Source organism: Sus scrofa, chromosome 14 (assembly GCF_054392235.1).
Source record: "Sus scrofa isolate SSC_HxYL_T2T_F1_AM1 chromosome 14, Sscrofa_HxYL_maternal_Yorkshire_Landrace_v2.0, whole genome shotgun sequence".
NCBI lineage: Eukaryota > Metazoa > Chordata > Mammalia > Artiodactyla > Suidae > Sus > Sus scrofa.
Window position 1 is genome coordinate 41,184,840 of NC_139396.1, and position 16,929 is coordinate 41,201,768.

General features: G+C 46.4%; 1 protein-coding gene across 1 annotated transcript in view; it reads left to right on the forward strand.

The window, feature by feature from the left end:
- Positions 1-16,929, forward strand: part of MFAP3L (microfibril associated protein 3 like) — a 190,748-nt gene that overhangs the window by 165,836 nt on the left and 7,983 nt on the right. Inside the window, exon 7 of the transcript XR_014826567.1 lies at positions 5,452-5,522. The gene's annotated coding sequence lies outside the window, so the exon portion shown is untranslated. The remainder of the gene's footprint in view (positions 1-5,451; positions 5,523-16,929) is intronic.

Below are 16,929 nucleotides of genomic sequence, written 5' to 3' on the forward strand. Positions count from 1 at the left end.
CTCTCAAGCCCCTACTCAAGAGTGGGTCCTGCTTTCCCAGATACCATGGAGTGGTAAATGTATAAGCTCAACCCAAAGTGTATGGAATCAGAGACATGCAAGAGAGACCTGTCATCAGTGGTTAGTGGGATGGGGCTTTATCTTCAGGTCCCCATAGTCCTTTAAAATAGCTGAAAGAGTTCTAATGCCATAGACAGCTTCAAAAAAGAAGTCTGTTTTGGAGCCAAGCACTTGCTATCCTGTTTAGTTCCCACCACAACCTCCACAGGATGGCGAGGAAGTCCTACTACCCCCACTTTTAGACCATCTCTAAAAGTAATAGTAATAATAATGCAGTAATGTGTTGAGTGTTACCTTGATTCCTAAGTCTTTAATACATTAATTCCTTTAATCCTGACAACAGAACCCTTGAAGTGGGGAATTCTGTTACTGTCCCCATTGTACAGATGAGAAAACTAAGCACAGAAAAGCCAAGTGATTGGCTGAAGTCCACACAGCTGGCAAGGCATCCCAGTGCTCTGGTTCCGGGGCCTGTACTCAACAAGGAAGCTCCGGGGTTGCTGAGACAGGGAGAAAGGCTGCCAGGCTGAGCAAATACATGACACGCAGTTCACTGTGAACTTCAGACGAGCGAGGAATAATTTAAGTACAAGTGTCTCCCATGCAATACTTGAGAGATGCTTACACTAAAAGAATTATTCATGGTTTATCCAAAATTCAAATTTGATCCAAGAGCCTATATTTAAACTGACAACCCTGCAGGGAAGGAATGCTTGCAGTTGGAGCCTCAGCCTAATTCCAGAGAACCTTCTGGAATCTGCTCCTAAGGTCAGCGTCATGGCCCAGTCCTGATGCTGGACTTTGGTCAGCCACTGAAATTAAAAGGCATACAGACTTGGAGTTCCCGTCATGGCTCAGCACAAACGAATCTGACTAGCATCCATGACAACACAGGTTTGATCCCTGGCCTTGCTCACTGGGTTAAGGATCCAACGTTGCTCTGAGCTGTGGTGTAGGTCACAGATGTGGCTTGGATCCCACATCACTGTGCTGTGGTGTAGGTGTGATTTAACCCCTAGCCTGGGAACCTCCATATGCCTTGAGTGCGGCCTTTAAAAAAAAAAAGGCAAACAGGCTTGACCCTGCATTAACAATAGAAAGCAGGCATCTTAAGGCACTGTGATTTTCAGTCCTTCCTAAAATTCATTCAGACTCTGAGCCTGGTTCATAAAAACTTGAGTGGAGACCTGAGGAGACATTTTAAAAAGTAAAGGATGAGAAATGGGTCATTTATTTTTGTGTTCAGGAATGCCATTATCGCATGGGTACTCTGAAGAGAAAAACCAGCAATGCTCCCCAAGTACCTAAAGGAGTCCAGTCAGGACCAGGGACGAGGCAGCATAAGGAAAGAATGTGGGTTGACAGAAGATACCAGTAGCAACAGGATTTTGACCCTGCTCTTCCCACCCTGAGCCAGGAAGATGTATTTATTCAGGAATGCATGCTCAGGCTATAGATAACTACAGGAAATAGAGGAATTTTTCAAAGTCATCTGCTTAGAGCATTTTTGATGACTTGTTTGACATTAAATGGTGTGTGTTCATCATGATTCAGACGAATCTGTGTTCCCACAAGGCTTGACATCACATGGGTGAATCCACAGAAAACCAGCATCTTTACCACATTTACTATTTGCTGACAATCATCCCAGAAATAGCTGCCTTTTAGACACCGTAAAAGCTCTCCTCTCCCCTCTTAGGAAAAAACATTTTAGGGGAGGAAGAGAATCTTGGCTGAGTTGTGGTCACAATGGCTTGGCCTCTGATGGCGAAGAAGCATGTCACCCAGGCCCAATGACCTGACCTGCACTCAGACTTACCAGTTGAGTAGAATCCCATTCAGGATCCTGTCCCTGGGGGTGGGTGGGGGGTTGTGTGTGCAAATCGTGCCCACCCCCCAATACAAGTCACTCAGCCTCTCTCTCTAAGCTTCACTTTTGTCATCCCCAAACTGAAAAATTAACAGTGGCTTCCTCACATTGCTGTGAGGAATGACGGGCTGGTCCACACAAAGCTCCCAGCACAGAGCCTGGCCCATGTGATGCTCCACATATGTTTCTATCATCACAGGTCATGAACTCCAAAGATGCATCCACGTGTCCTCTCACCAGCTTCTAGCTTCTCAGAAAAGTCTGCTTCTGTGGGCAGGCTTTCAACAACTCCATCGTGTCCTCAGGGCAAGAGGGGTGGGGGGACTGGCAGGTGTAGTTATTGTAAATGAACTCTTGAAGGTAAACAGGTCTGTAACTAGACTGTGTTCTTAAGAAATAGGTTTCCCAAGCCATGGGATGTACAGTTCTTTTGTAAATATGATGATTGTCACAGATATTTAAATATTTAAAATCATACAAGCTAATTATTGAAGGAAACAGTAACTTTTTAAAGAAAAGTTTATTTCATCCCTGAGGCTGTCTTAGAAAAAAAAGTGTTTAGAAAAAAAAGATTCATTTCAAAAGGAATTTTCATCTCTTTGTCACTTCGTTGAATACTTACACTTCCTCACACTAGTTAAATTAGACATAAAATTAGATTTCAAGGCAAAAACAATTCTCTGCCTTTAATAACACTATTTAAAATGCAAATTGCATTGCAGACAAAAAGAATTGGAGTTTTTGTAGCTTAAAAATAAATGGAATTCCGGAGTCAACATCATATAAATAGGTGTCCATCTGGCCAACGTTATGATTGCCAATTTCTTTCAGTTGTTTGTGTTTAACAGGAATTTAAACAGCTCCCTCTTGTGGCCTAAAAAGCCATTGGCAACCCACGTTTTGGCCAGCTTTATCGGTCATTTTATTCACTGCACATTTGCTTAATCAATTATATATTTGCTGCAGCGGTTGGGGAAGCGGCAGGGGGCTGGGACAGAAACGTTGCCTCTGGATGCAGCGCGTGTGGATGGAATCAGTGTTCAAGCTCCAGACCCGGGCTCTGGCATGGCGTTCATGCGGCTTCTAATTCAGGGGCTATATTTCTCTAAAACGCTTTGGCCAGAACAACTCCCCAAGTGAAGAGCTGCCTCCAGGGACTGACCGAGACACACGGTACTCAGAAATTCTGATACCCAATTTCAAAGACAAAGCTTCAGATCCTAAAGCTTTAAATGAAAGTCCCCTTCATACATTTCCTGGTCAACTTTGGTGATGTCCCTGAAACTTGAATCAGTTGTTTGTTGCAGAACTAAGCGGGCGAGGGGTAGCACCGTGCCAGACGCTGAATACTGTAAGCAAAACACATGTGCCCCGCAATGTCAGAGCCCAGTGGGAAGAGGAACTACTGTTCATTATGGGGCGTGGCCACCACTGTTCACGGAAATGAAAGGTTTAGTGTGGACAGGGCATCAGGGAAGTCCTCTCCGAGAAATGGCTGAGTAGGGATTTGCCAGGTTAAGTAGGAAAAATAACAGGTCCCAAAGTTGAGAAGGGGGCGGAGCCTGCCTCTTGAGATCCTGGCGGGAGGTGGGTGGGTGGTGCGAGGCTGAAGCCAGGCACACAGGACCTGTGACCCCGCGTGGGCAGTGGGCCTTCTCCCTAAAAAGGCTGTGGTCTTTTTAAAAGCCAGGCTGGGCCTGTGCAGGTGGGAGTGGAGGGAGCAGAAAGGAACCAGACGCCCTCCAAGGACAAGGTTCAGCCGTGCAGCCAGCAAGGTGCCGGGCCCTGCATAGGGTCTGTGAGAGGGCATGGGGAGCAGGTTGTAGGTCTATCTGAAGATAACATGGACAGCACTGGATGATGAAAGGAAAGTAAGGGGGAGAGGTTAAAATGACCCCCACACAGCAAAGACAGGGAATAGCCCACAACACAGGAGGCTGGACTGCAGAGCCAGACACAAGGCCAACACAGAAGACACCCCCTTGTGGCCCTCACACCCCTCCTCTCTGAAGCCACTGGGTGCCCAGCCTTCGCCTGTTTGGCGGCATCCTACAACCCCAAGGTCATCTGCCTTCCAAAGTCACGCCAGAGGGAACCCATGTGGAAAGTCAAAGCCCAAATTTCCAACAGTTAGAGACACCCAACCAGTGAGGAAATTTACAGAGTTCCTTGGATGCTTCAGGAACCGCTTTGAGCAGGGCACAAAGAGACGTCCTTTTTGAGCATTATAATGCGTGTGACACTATCTGAACATCGTGATCTACAAATTAAGGGACCTGAAAGCTGTCATTCATATACCTTTCTGTAAAGATAGAAATGCCCAGTGTGAATAGTGGGTGAAAGCCCCCCTCCCCTGCCACACAAACCGTGAGAAATATTACTTGAATTTGCTGCTGTTTTTATGCCCACAAACATAAAACGTGGAATCACACGTTTTTCAGCTGCTGGGATGGAAATCAAAATAGATTTTCTAGCCCCAAAGCAGAAAGCTCTCCTAAGCAAGCAAACAAATGCCAGCCTTTTTGGATTGTCTGAGAGCTAGAATTAGTTTGAATAAAGAGCCTAAGTCTTTCAACTGAGAAAACATGTTTGGATGTGGGAGGTCAGCTAAGGACACGATTTAAGAATTTCCCATAAAAGTATCTTGGCAAGAAGAGGGGAGAAAACCAACAGGAAACAAAAATGGCCCAAGGAGTTGCTGTACACTCACTGTGGTGGCTGAATTTGGTGATGCACTTCAAAGGTAAGTGAGAGGCTAGTGTCCAAGCAAAGTTGTTTTATTTGCTGTGACAGTTCCCACACTGAGTCATGAGCTTTATCACCTTGATCCCATAAAGGAGAAAAGCCTTCTTTGTTAGAGCAGCAAACACGTGTTCCTCCATTTGCTTTAGATGGGCTATTACACTGACCGTTTTCAGATTTTGGTGCATTTGCCTCAGTCTTCATATTTGTTTTCAGGAAAAAGAGAAAAGCAAGACTGTAAATCCTCAAAGAGAAGGCAAAGAGATTTCACAAGTCAGAAGGAGAACAGTCCCCCCACCCTGGTTTACTGATTGCATTTCCCACCACGGGGTTTTGAATCTGCCCTGGCTTTTAGCAGAATCGGCGAGGAAGTTATCTGAGATGCACAGGACAAGGGCAGCGGTCCTAATCCCCGCCCCTGCCCCCAACCCCGCCCCCTCCGCCTCTGCCCCCACCCCTGTCCCCGCCCCGCCCCCAACCCCACTCCCGCCTCTGCCTTCACCCTTGAGTGCTGGCCGCTCTCTTTGAGGCTCTCTGGGAATGATTCTCATCTGAGAAAAGCCGGCTCACTCAAGGTCACCCTGTTTCTGGAGGCAGCTTGCACAGGGACTGGTCAGTGTGGGGTGTAAAAGTCCACTCCCCTAGCCAAAATTTGGAAAACCTTACAAAGGCTTCTGTGTCAGCACTCCCCATGAAGTTGGCTGGGGCCTATGGCAAGATTTCACTGGAGCCCACCTTTCTCCTCCAACAATCCTGCTTATGTTCCTTCTCGTCCACAGGTGTAAACCTGGTGACCTCAGAGCCGGCGTCCAGGGAACAGGGCCTCCAGCACCGCTGAGTGACCTCCCTGGTATGTTGATTGATTTGTTTGTTTTCCTAGGTTTAGTGGTGAGGAATGGAGGTTCTGGGATCTGAATCCTACTCATCTTCCAATTTCTCTTCTCTGGGGAATTTGAAGGGCAGGGATTACAGGGTTCTATTTAGGAAAACACTCAGAACCAGCTTCACATGACCATGAACCCAGGCAGCCCTCAATCTGCAGATTAATCTCAGCAACCACAAGGAACTGAGGCTGTGGTACTGCCCGCCTCCTGGAGCTCTCTCAGCCTCTCAGGACAGGAGATCTGACTTTCCTCCTTCCTCTGTGATTGGCCAACCCCTCGATTCTCCTTTATTAATGAAGAGTTTGCTACCCAAAGATCTACAGAAATCAGTGAACACATTCAGTGTGACATAGAGCTGTGGACATTTCTTCCTCGTCAGCATTTCCATGGCAGTGAAAAGATCAATGGAAAGTACTTAATTAATAGCTATGCATTGAATACCCCCTATGCACCATAAGTGGTTTAGAATCTAGGAAAGAAAAACAAGTAAGGGTCATTCCAGCCTTTAAGAAGTTTAACATCAGGGAGTTCCTGTCATGGCACAGTGGTTAACAAATCCGCCTAACAACCATGAGCTTGAGGGTTCAATCCCTGCCCTTGCTCAGTGGGTTAAGGACCTGGTGTTGCCGTGAGCTGTGGTGTAGGTTGCAGACACGGCTCAGATCCTGCGTTGCTGTGGCTCTGGCTGGCGTAGGCCGGTGGCTACAGCTCCGATTCGACCCCTAGCCTGGGAACCTCCATATGCCACGGGAGTGGCCCTAGAAAAGGCAGAAAGACAAAAAAAAAAAAAAAAAAAAAAAGAAGTTTAACATCAGAGTTCCTGTGGTGGCACAGTGGGATGGGAGCATCTTGGGAGCAGGTTCAATCCCTGACCTCGCAAGCGGATGGAGGATCTGGTGTTGCTGCAGCTGTGCCTTAGGTCGCAACTGTGGCTCAGATCTGGTCTCTGGCCCAAGAACTCCATATGACTCAGGGTGGCCAAAAGAGAAAAGAAAAAAAAAAAAAGTTTAACATCTAGTGCAGAATCTCAAACCCAACACCTCTTTTTTTTTTAATTTTTTTTTTTGTTGAAACATATTTCATTTACAATGCTCTGTCAATTTCTGCTGTATGGCAGTGACCCAGTGTATGTATATACATATACACATTCTTTTTCTCATACTGTCTTCCATATTGTTCTATCACAAGAGACTGGATATAGTTCCCTGTGCTGTACACCAGGACCTCATTGTTTATCCATTCTATTTTTTATTTTATTTTTTTGTCTTTTTTGCTATTTCTTGGGCCACTGCCAAGACATATGGAGGTTCCCAGGCTAGGGGTCTAATCGGAGCTGTAGCCACTGGCCTACACCAGAGCCACAGCAACGCGGGATCCGAGCCTCGTCTGCAACCTACACCACAGCTCACGGCAACGCCGGATCGTTAACCCACTGAGCAAGGGCAGGGATCGAACCCTCAAGCTCATGGTTCCTAGTCGGATTTGTTAACCACTGCGCCACGACAGGAACTCCCTGTTTATCCATTCTAAACCCAAACTCCCATCCATCCCACTCCCTCCCCCCTCCCCCTTAGCAACCACAAGTCTATTCTCTATGTGTGTGAGTTCATCTGTATTTTGGCTTCCACATATAAGTGATATCACATGGTATTTGTCCTTCTTTTCCTGACTTACTTAGTATGAGTACCTCTAGTTGCGCCCTCATGTTCATGGCAGCACTAATTTTTTTTTTATATGGCTGCACCCATGGCATATGGGAGTTCCCAGGCCAGGGACTGAATCCAAACCACAGCTATGACTTTTGCTTGGGCAAAGCCAAATTCTTTAACCCACTGGGCTGGGTCAGGGATCAAACCCGCGCCTACCACAATGACCAGAGCCACTGCAGTCAGATTCTTAACCCACTGCACCATGGCAGGAACTCTCCAACAGCTATTTCAAAACATGTTGTAATGCCACCATCATGTCTTTGATATAAAATTCCTAAGTCATTTACCCATAAATTCAGAAAACCACTGTAATCCCCTAATTGTAATATAAATTATAAAATATCATATCATCATATATTTATAATTATAAAATAGAAATAAGAAAGCAGGTTGTAATTTTTTCTAACATAGTTCAGTGTGTAGCTGCAACAGAGATCATCAGTAGCTCTGCCTTGTGGTTACACCCTCCAGTCACTGGCAACCAAAACTTCCAGAAAATGTCTAAAATGCTACCAGGAGCTGTTCTGCCTTCCCTGAAAATCGCTAGTTTAATCATTTAAGAGAAGCAAAGGAAATTATTTACTACGTATTTAAAAGATGACATCTACTTCTAATATTTCAAGAATCATGCTTAAGCTTATGTATCTTTATTCTAATTAGAACAAGACTATACAAGAACATTTTCAAAGAGCAGCCTGTTAAGGGTTAAGTGTGTCCCCACAAAATCCCTGTGTTGATGCCATAAGTCCTGTACCTCAGGATGTGACTGTTTGGAGATGGTGCCCTGAAAGAGGTGATTAGGTTACAGTGAGGTCAAACAGGTGGGCCCTCATCCAGTACACCTGGTGTCCTTATACAAGGAGACAATCAGGACACAGTAGCCACAGCAGAAGGACGACCATGTGAGGACAGAGTGAGAAGGCAGCATCCATCTGCAAGCCAAGGAGAAAGGCCTCCAGGAAGCTCCACCTGTGGATGGCTTGACTTTGGGCTTCCAGCCTCCGGAACTGGAGAAAATACACTTCCGTCGTCTAAGCCACTCAGTCAGTGGGGGTTTTTTGCAGCCCTGGCAATCACATACAGCCCCCTAGGTGGAATCTGGGAGATTCCAACAACCCTGGAGGCCCTGCCAGGAACTGGAAAAAGGGAGCAGGATGGTGAAGAGGGCAGAGAAGGAGCACCTGAGTGGGAGCAGCAGAGCAGGAGGGCGGAGTGGCATTTGTGATGGAGGAGCTGCTGGCCTACTCACCGCCTTCAGCCTCATGTTCAATATTTGGAGAAGGAGAGGTCCGCTCCTCATAGAGAAGTCTGCTAACAGTCATCTCTGTGTCAGAGCAGCAGAAGAGAGCGATTGTGAGCAAGAACCCCATCCTCTATTGCCCTCTCAAAACATGGCGTATGTTCTCAAAATGTGGTGTGTGTGAAAACACATAAGAACAACTATGCAAGTCAGTGTCAAATGTCTGCATGGTTAGCAGAAAACCTGCTCTAACAAACAGGGACAGAAAGAAGTACTCTTGTGGAATAAATAAATAAGGATCCATCTGTAAATTCTTTTTTTTTTTTTTTTTTTTTTTTTTTTTGCCATTTCTTGGGCCGCTCTTGCGGCATATGGAGATTCCCAGGCTAGGGGTCTAATCGGAGCTGTAGCTGCCAGCCTACGCCAGAGCCACAGCAACGCGGGATCCGAGCCGCGTCTGCGACCTACACCACAGCTCACGGCAACGCCAGATCATTAACCCACTGAGCAAGCGCAGGGATCGAACCCGCAACCTCATGGTTCCTAGTCGGATTTGTTAACCACTGCACCACGATGGGAACTCCCATCTGTAAATTCTTGTTTGACACTTCTGTGTTCTGGTCCAGCACGTGTTCATTTCCACACAGAGTCTGAAGTTCCACAGACCCACCAGATCCCCTTTGCACCTGGTGTATTTTCCTTATTTACCTGATTCACAAGAGATCTGTGTTTATAAGTGACAAGTTGTTTGTTTGTTTTGTACAATCGGCTTTCCTATAAAGCCTCATTGCTTGTTTTAGTATGAGTGACATGGCAGCAGCATCTTCCCTAATGTGTAAAAAGTCCCCATCAGCCACGTCGCAGGGGACAGTGTGGAGCAGGAGCAGATGGACGCCTCCCTCCTTCCAGGGGAAGAGCCCGCAGGCAGGAGCAGTGTGGATGCCCCAGGAACTGTGAAGAGGAAGGAAATGCTTGCTCCATGGCACTCATTTCTTTGCAGAAGCAATTAAGTGTTTAGTAAGGCTTTGGTCTGGACTTTGCAGAAATATTGAAGACGTGTAGAGGCACACTTGCCCCCAAGAAATACTCTTCTTTCTGGAAAGAGAACTTGAGCTTATACAAAGCTATGATCTAGGGAGAAATTAGACTCAGAGTTTGAAATACTGAGCAGGCTCAGCCCTGCCTGGGGCACCAGAAGTATTATCTTGGCGTTGCCAACAATGCCTGTGCCTGAGTCCTCTAGTAATTGTATTTCATTAATGAGCAGTATTGCGTGTGGAGATCAAGGGGGTCGATTGGAGGCAGCACCGGCAGGAAAGCCCCCCAACCCAGAGTAGAAGTGATAAGCAAATTGCTTCCCAGACTGGCTTCTGGGTCCCATAGACACAACAAAAACTGCATTTAAGATGCAGACGTTTGGGGGAAAGTGCGTGACCTAACAGAGAGAGGGAGGTAGGGAAGCAAGAAGAGACTCCAAGAGTTGATGGATTCCATGAGTTCTCTCTTAATGGGACAACTGGAGTCCTCAAGGCCCTGCCAACCTTTCATCCGTATGGGCCATGCAAGTGACAGCTCAGAGTAAACTGACTCCCATCCTGCTCTACCAATCCCACCTGAGCCCCTGGAAGCCATGTCCCAGAGTACTGGGACAGCTCTTCATGCACAGACAGCTGCCCTCTTTACCCTCACTGCCCTCAGAGGCGGCATCAGCACTGGGCCTCCTTGGAGTCTGCATTGCTTCCCAGCGAGGGAAGCCCCGGGGCCCTGAAGCCTGGGGTCCTCACTGCACCACATCCAGTGTCCCCAAGGGAACAGGCAGATGGATCCTTTTCCCTCACTGGGCCACACTTTTTCAGTGGAGAATAAACACAGAGCAGCCATATCCGGCATCTCACAAGTCTTCTCTCCTCTGCCAGCTGGGCTAGGAGCCCACGACACAGGGCTGGAGAGACACAGGAACTGGAGGACTGGCACTTAAAAGCACGTGATCCAGCCATGCACAGCTTGAAGTCAGTGACACAAATTCAAACACCCCTGTTCTCACACAACTGAGAACATCCCTATGTGTAAAAAGAGATTGAGCAGCTTGTTCAGGGTTGTCACCAGCCACTAAGCAGAAGAACTGGGACTGGACCACAGGGCCTTTGGCTACAGAATCTGTGCTCTAACCCACTGAGCTGCCCTGGGCCTCCCACAGCTTCCTGTGGGTGGTGCACACACCACTCTCCTCCAGCCAAATCCTCGAGGAGACTGTATTTCTTGGGGTGCTGGCTCCAGCTGGGCCCCTGCTGCACTAGCAGCTTTTGAAGTTTATTTTTCCATCGCAGTTTAAAAACAGGCATCTCAAGCCCCAGTGCTGTGCCCTCAGCCATTAACCCCCGTAGTAGGTTGACTTTGATTTATATGTAATATTTCCAGCTGTCCTCCTGGCAGTGACAAGTGACCACTGAAGGACAGGAAAGTCTGGAAAGGGGACACCACCCAGAAGTTACAAACTCTGCCAGGGCTCTAAGGTGGGAAGTGGTGGGTGACACCGGAGAGGCAGTGACAAGGCACAGATGAAATGAAAGATGGACAGATAAGTGTTGGCGAGGAAGGGAACCCTGGGACACTGCTGAGGAGAGTGTAAATTTGTGCAGCCACTGTGGGAAACAGTATGGAGGTTTCTTAACTAAAAACAGAACAATGACCTAGCGATTCACTCCTGGGGATATATCCAAAAAAACCACAGACTAATTTGAAAAGATACATGCACCACAGTGTTCATGGCAGCACTATTTACAATAGCCAAGATGTGGAAGCAACCTAAGTGTCCATCAGCAGAGGAATGAATACATGTGATACATGTGATGAATACATGAATACGTGATACATGTATACAATGGAATATTAGCTGTAAAAAAGAAGGAAATTTTGCTACTTGCAGCAACATGGATGGACTTGGAAAGCATTGTGCTAAATGAAATAAGCCAGGAAGAGAAAGACAAACACTCTGATATTACTTATACTTGGGCTCTAAAAAATGCAACAAACTAATGAATTTAAAAAAAAACAACAACATCGAGATAACAAATGAGTAGTTACCAGTGGAATGGAAGGGGGAGAACCAGTACAGAGGTGGGGGAGTAAGAGATACAAGCTGTTAGTTGTAAAATAAGCTGCTAGTATATATTGTACAACATGGGGAATATAGCCAATATTTTATAATAACTATAATTGGAATATAACCTTTAAAAATTGTGGATCACTCTATTGTACACCTGTAGCATATAATACTGTACATCAAGTATACTTTGACTTTTTTTCCCCTTTTAGGGACACACCAGAGGCATATGGAAGTTCCCAGGCTAGGGGTTGAACTGGAGCTGCAGCTGCTGGCCTACACCACAGCCACAGCAAAGTCAGATCAGAACCACATCTGCAACCTATGCTGCAGCTCAAGGTGCTGCTAGATCCTTAATCCACTGAGCAAGGCCAGAGATCGAACCTGCATCCTCATGGATACTAGTTGGGGTCTTAACCCGCTGAGCCACAACAGGAACTCCCTATACTTCGAATTAAAAAAAAAAGAAAAGAAAAGGAAGCTGGGGAGATGACAAGACAAACATCCTCAATTTAGTTTCCACCTTTGGCCACTGACCCAGCAGTTGTTATGATGCTACAGCCAAGGCTGCATTCTGTAATTATTATCCACATCCCTAGGCATTAAAGGGAAACAGTCTACCTACTTGCTGTCTGAGCCAGCCCTCAAAATGCACCTTTTCCTCCACAAGCCAATCTCAACCACACCTCAGTGAGAGTTCCCAGTTTCACGTGGAATAATTTGTGAGCACCAGGTTCTCAGATGGATCTCAGGCACAGCTAATGTACATAATTAAATCTCAAGGGCTTGCCAACTAGAGGTGTAACCTATAAACAAGCTAGCTCTAATAGCAATTCATTCTGTGACAGTCACCGCAGGATGACGTCTCTGAAAGCATCCCACAGAATAAAAGAGCTTCTGTTTGCACAGAATACCATGGCAACTGACAATTATATCCTAATAGAAACATTAGGAGAGAAGTAATCTAACAGAGATTCGGAGGAATCAGTGCTTCCCTGAGAGCCTGGTCAGTTGGATGTATGCTCCTCACTCGAGCTCTGAGCTCTGGGGCCCAGAAGCAAAACCTGTGCAGTGGCTCGGGGAGGGAGCCGGTGGGAGATGACAGGGGTCTGTCACTTGATGGAGGAGAGAAAAGTAACAGCCCAGGATCCCAGACACACCACATCCTCAGTGGCAGTCAAGGCATCTGGAGGGAGGGAGGGGGTGTCCCTGCAGCAGCAGGTGTCCTTCCTGGGCTGCCAGGGGCAGCTCCTCCCTTCGAGATCATGGCTCTCCTTCCTCTCCCTGCAAACACTTCCACTTTAGCTGCTGTTCCACTTTAGCTGCTGTTTAGACCCAAAGCCACACTGAGTCAACTGGGAGGCTGGTACCTGGCCACTGACCCCTTGGGGTGAAATCCTACCTGACCATTCACATCCACTTCCTGGGCAGGCTCTTCCTCTTGCATTTGGACAAAAACTCTTATAGTCACCCTTAGATAACAAAAAGCCTCCAGTAGTGTGAGGCCCTTAAAATTTTCTTTTGATCCAGTGATGAGCACATCCAATCGGGTGCAGTAAGTTAAAATTTCAACCCTCGTTCACAGTCAGCATCCTCCCTCTCAGCTAGGGCCTGAGATGGCCAAGGGGAGCTGAGACTTCGCTCTTTTTGGCCTCCCACCACCCCCTCCCTGGGCACCCACTCACTCAGGTGCCTCTGGGTCCCCAGGAGCTGAATCCCACCCCCCAAGTTCTCCAGAGACCCTTATACCTTCCATGTACATAATGGAGTAAGACCACTACAGGTTTCTGACCACTTAAACCATCTATTGACTCAACCAATTCATTAATATACTCATTTGACTTTCTGAATTAATAAAAATTTTAAATGTTTGCTGTATAACCAATGCTGTGCTAGATACTGTGTAAGACACAGTCCCTGCCATCCAGAAATGTTGCCTCCAGTTCTGATGAGAAATTGTACACAGTAACTAGACCACAAGACTGTGTATCCTGTGTCTCTCATAGTCACAGCACAGTAAGTCCTATAAGAAATTAGCAAAGGAAACTATCCTTTCCAACACAGATCATCATCAGAGAAGACTTGTTTGAAACGTGAAGGCTGTGTGATAATAGCTAAATATGGTGTCTTACGTGCATATTATTATGTATTCCCTTCAACGCCCTTGTGAAGTATATACTGTTACCATCTGCAGGTACAGTGGAGAAAATCAAAACCTAGTGATATTGAGTAAAGCTGGGGGGTGGGGACAGGTGTGGTGGTGAAGGACCAGGGGCTCAAACCAATATTGTCCACTTCCAAACCCTGGAGAGAACTTTCCAGAACGGGAGGTAGAGACAAGGAAACAAGGTGAGGGAAGGGGCAAGATGGTCCAGGTCTGGCTAATCTGATGTCCTGCTTGACCAGCAGGGATGTAGAAGGTGACCTCAGGGTTAGATGGGGCAGTGAATGCTATCACTGCACCCTGCCCCTCTGAAGAAGAGCAGCTGGAGAGTTCCTGTTGTGGCTCAGGGGTAACAAACACAACTAGCACCATTGAGGTGGTTTCAATCTCTGGCCTCGCTCAGTGGGTTAAGTATCCAGCATTGCATGAGCTGTGATGTAGGATGCAGATGCAGCTCAGATCTGGCGTTGCTGTGGCTGTGGCATAGGCCAGCAGCTGCAGCTCTGATTTAACCCCTAGCCTGGGGACCTCCATATGCCTTGGGTGCAGCCCTACACAGACAAAAAAGAAAAGAGCATCTTTAAGAACCCTAACAAAGGAGTACATCTGGAAGATCCTTGTCTGCCTGCGAGCTTCCAGCCACATGACACATTTTCCTGAGCTCCAGCCTATTTATTTCTTTGCCATCTGACAACCCTGTGCAAGAAGGGTCTCTACCTGCACCATCCCGCATTCAGGAACCTGGGCAGCTAACCCTTCTCCTCAACCCAGATGAGTAAAAACACCAGTCGAAGTGTCCAGTTCCCTACTGGAACTCAGGTTGGGAACCTGACATAGTGTCCCTGAGGACACAGGTTCGATCCCTGACCTTGCTCAGTGGGTTAAGGATCCAGCATTTCTGTGAGCTCTGGTGTAGGTCGCAGATGCCGCTCAGACCCTGCATTGCCGTGGCTATGGCATAGGCCAGCAGGTGCAGTTCCCATTCGACCCCTAATCCAGGAACTTCCATGTGTTGCAGGTGTGGCTGAAAAAGAAAAAGTGCTTTGGTTTAATCTTCTGGAGTGTCTAGAGGGAGTGAGGGTGAGGAGGGATGTATGAGATTCAGGAAAGAATGGTCATTGGACTCAGATGAGGCAATTACATAATGGGATGGCCTAGAGGGTGGATCTGTCAAAAACTAAGAAAAAGTAATTCATCTGCTCAATCACTTATGATTTTCAGTGACTTCTTAGGAAGCGTGACATTAAGTGCCATGCAGCCACAAAATGCCTTTTTTTTTTTTAAAGAAGTACACATTACCTGTTGTTATGTTTGATGACTTATAGAGCTCTTACCCTGTGAAATGAGAAGACCAGTGACTCTTCTCCAAAATCAGCAGTTCACCTGCTGCTCCTTCCTCTCTGCTAGGGGACCATTTCTCTCCTCAGAGCCCCATCTGGCTCATATGGTTTAATCCAAAAACACAGTCATATTCATCATCAAGAATTTGCATTTACTAGACTCTGCAGCTACTACTTTTTTCCAAATTAAAAAGAAACAAGTAAAATGATAAGTGCAGCCCTTGACAGCTGCAGGAGAATGAGCTAGAACTTCAAAACCGGGGGTGTCCCAGGTGTTTCCGGGAGTACCCCAGAAGCCTCCTGGCCCTGGGCTGTCATTCCTGTAGGGTTTCTGGGAGTGAGGAATAGGAAGAAATTCCAAAAGCATCAGGAAACACAATACTCTCTATTTTCCATGTGTTTTTCACCACTTCTCAGAACAGGTATGGTCTCAGGTTTTGAACTCTCTTTTCAGGTGTGTTTTTTCCATATGGTAATGTTTGAAACTGTGATTTTAGCCTCTAAGAAGAGCAGCAGATGTGCATGAAATGCATCTCTAGGAAATGCAGAGTGATGCGCTGATAAGCTCTGAAATAAAGGATTTTGCTAAATTTTGTTTCCCCTGGAAGTCTATGTGCTTTTCTTCAGTAAAAGCTGTTATCCTGTAGAACATTCTAGGAAGCACTGTTGTATGTGAAAACAAAGGCATGCAACATCTGGCCCATCAGACTGGATTATAATAACAGTCTTTTTGGTTGACAGGAAGAAAAATACTGGATAATGCATTAGCGTAAGTGTGTTTTTCATGCATTACACACCTATAAATTAATTGCATATCCTGAATATATACTATTGCTTTGAGTTTTAAAATGCCTAAGATAAAAATGAAATAAATAAACCAGAGCTTATTATTCCAAGTCTCATTGTCATGCTATTTCCTGCAGAAATACACTCCAGGCTTCCAGAAAATTCTCTGGACTTTTTAAATGAACACCTGAATGTTGTGCCCATGTCCATGCCCTGGCTTCTTATTTCACCTGTATAAATAGCTCTGACCCACTGAAACTGCAGAGATGCAATTCTGTGCCAAGAAAGTACAACTGCAGACATTTTTTTTTTTTTTCTGGAAACTGCAATGGAGCCCTCCTGTGGCTAATTTAATCCAGCAACTATTCCCTGATCTCAGCAGAAAAGCATGTAAAGAAGCGGCTTCACAGTAGCTATAGCTGTGACAGGGTGCTTTGAGCCCAAGAGAATAAACAGCCCTGTGACAGATAGCCATTTCCTTGGGGGAGGAAATAGAGCCTGAGGACAGAAGGAGCAGAATTCACCTGTTTGCTCTGCGGGCAGCATCACAGCCATTCTCATCAACTCCGTGGTGGTGATTTGCCAAAGGCCTGGAATTCAGAGCTGCATCAACCATGAGAGACTATTTATGCCTAAAAAAAAGGAAAAACCACCTATTTCCATGACTCAAATGTCCAATGTTCAATGAAAAAGAATTTTCCGTTTATCCAGAGATAATTTTTCTGGCAGGTGCTGTTGTAGGCTGGATGTTAGTGATGCCATCAAATTCACATGTTGAAAACCCACCCCCACCCCCACCCTGTGTGATGGTGTGAGGAGGTGGGGCCTTTCGGAGGTGATTAGGGCCTGAGGACAGGGCCCTGAGGAGGGAATTCTGCCCTTAGGAAAAAGCCCTCACAAAGCTCCTGTCAGAGGGGATAGTGAAAAGATAGCCATCAGCCAGGATGAGGGTCCTTGGCAGACAGAGAATCTGCCAGCACCACCGTCTTGGACTCACAGCCTCCAGAACCACAGCAATAAATGTCTGCTGC